This window comes from Pinus tabuliformis, chromosome J (genome assembly GCF_031772625.1).
Source record: "Pinus tabuliformis cultivar Carrire ecotype Pingquan chromosome J, CPIR1, whole genome shotgun sequence".
Lineage (NCBI taxonomy): Eukaryota > Viridiplantae > Streptophyta > Pinopsida > Pinales > Pinaceae > Pinus > Pinus tabuliformis.
The window spans coordinates 1236700583-1236703062 of NC_142295.1; the positions used below are offsets into that span (position 1 = coordinate 1236700583).

The window sequence follows — 2480 nt, forward strand, 5'->3', positions numbered from 1 at the left end:
TTTCCATTTATTTTTTTGATATAATTTGTCTAGAATCTCGTAGAGATTCATTGAAATCACAAGTTTGACATGTGAACTCTTCACAATAGAAGTACCTTAGAGGGGTTTTTAAGACGGCAATAAAAAAAACCATTTTAACCAACACAAATCAAAATTCCACCACAATTTTTTTTACGAAATCCTAGCCTCAAATCCATAAAACAAATATAAACCACTCTTTACTTTCAAAATAAAAATAAAATAAAATAAAATAAAATAAAATAACTTCACGGAGACGGAGGCCATGATGAACGATTGAAGATCAGGAATCCAATCGAATCCAAATATTGGTGGGAAAGGGTGGAGAACCGACACATTTTTATTATTAAAAATGGTGGAGAACCGACATCTTTTTATTGTTAATAATCGAAGATTCATTCATCAATCCACCGTATATAGGTTGGAAATAATCGTGTTCGAAATACAATTTGGTTTGGCGTCACCACACTCGCCTTGGTTGGCACGAAATTCAATAGAAGTGTTGTGGTTTCGAAGGTGGAATTGTTTGTAACTTAGCAGAGGCGGCTCTTTTTACCCAATTCTCTGGTCTTCCTTCGCTGGGATTTGAAGGCATTTGGTTTCGAGCTGTGTCATAGAGTCTGTCTCCAATAGCTCGGCACGTTTATTTGGAAAGGATCGACTCGTTGTGAATTTGGGCAGTGGAAGGATGCATCATCCAAGCAGAAGCTATTATAATGTGGAGCAATCCAACAGTAACAATCCATCATTTGATGGGGCTTCACCTCCTCCCTATGAAGAAGCAGCAGCTCCGGCGTATTACCCCCCGGCTCCCGAACCTGAGGTAGCCGCTACCCATGGTTGCGATCCGTCTAATTACAGCTACAATCACCCCCACAGTATCAATGCCAATTACCCAAACCAATTTCTTCAATACCCACCTCCCAATGCTTCGCAATTCACACTCCAATCGCCCATAGCTTCCCCCACTCCTCCGGATGCTAATGGTAACTATTTCTATAGCAGTAACCCCACTGCCCCTGTTTATAACTACGCTGCCGCTGCACAAAAACATGCGTATGACCAGCGGTTTGCGTATCCCGGCCACAGAGGTTATGAAAACCTCGATTCCTTTCAGCCGCCTGGTTTTGATCAGAAGTACTATGAGATCCCCGTTGGAAAAGAACCAGATTACGACAAGAACGGTTTTGATGTTTACGATGATGGTTTTGGCGGTGAAGTTTATAAATACGATGGGGAGCGAGCCGAGCCATATGGTGCTCACGGCACAGGTACAGGTGCGGGTTCAAAAACCCTAGCAGCGTTTGATGATTATGGGAATTTGACAAAGATTACGAAGGCTGTTCCAAAGGCTGAAACGCAGGATGGAGGAAACGGTGTGCAGAAATTCAGGGTGAAGATACTTCCAGATTCGGGTTCTCAGAGTACCTTGGATGTGCTTTTCCAGATTGGTCTGCATGGGCTTCGAATGATGGATCCAACCTCAAATAAAACATTAAGAATCTATCCGCTTGAGAATATTACGAAATGGGAGGTGAATGATCCTTCAGTGTATACTTTCTGGGCAAAAAGTTCAGGTGATCTTGATCCAAGGAGGATAAGGTTACAATCAAACCGCTATACCACAAGTACAATTCTTGACACAGTGGCAGCTGCTTGTGTTCAGCTTCGAGAGATGATGGACGCCACAAATAATAATGACAGAAACAAAACATCTGACCAACTGACAGGGAAACCATTGAAGAGATCTGTAGAAGAAAAACAGCATTAGGTTCCTAATGAAGCTGTGACAAGTTGTAAAGTATGTGGGATAAATTTTGGAGCATTTGTCCGAAGGCATCATTGTAGAAACTGTGGCCATATATTTTGTGACAAGTGTACACAAGGGCGGGCTCCACTTACTGCAGACAAGGATGCTCAACCAGTTCGAGTCTGTGACAATTGTTTGGCAGAAGTTCTTACACAAAGGTTGACTGCTACGAATAAGACAAGAAGCAAAGCCAGTGCGCAACGAAGTCATGATGATCTTGTGAAAAGGCTTATGGAGGAAATGGGGAGAAATCGCAAGGAAAGCTCTTATACTGCTATGGGTTCATCTCCACATCCGTCTAGTCAGTTTACTTCTGATGGAACAAGGATCGGAGAGGTTGCCTGTCCTACTTGCACGGTTCACTTGCAGGTTCAAGTGCCAAGCTCTGGAACAGAAACAGTTGAGTGTGGTGTATGCCAACACCTTTTTCTTGTCAGTGACCGTTGTTAGTTGAATTTATCTAATGATATATTTTTGGTGTATATAATTTTTTTGGATTGTAATAATATCGAAAATGCATTATATTTTTTATAATAGCGCAGAATTTTGCCACGAAGGTGAATCATAAGAATGTAGTAACGTCTTTTGGCTTCTGACGGAATGAATGTAGCATTATTGTTCAATACTGAGCTTTTAATATTTTCATTTTTCT

General features: G+C 41.3%; 1 pseudogene; it reads left to right on the plus strand.

Moving 5' to 3' along the window:
- Positions 1 to 706: 706 nt before the first annotated feature.
- LOC149231641 (protein FREE1 pseudogene) lies at positions 707 to 2278 on the plus strand (annotated as a pseudogene).
- Positions 2279 to 2480: the final 202 nt, after the last annotated feature.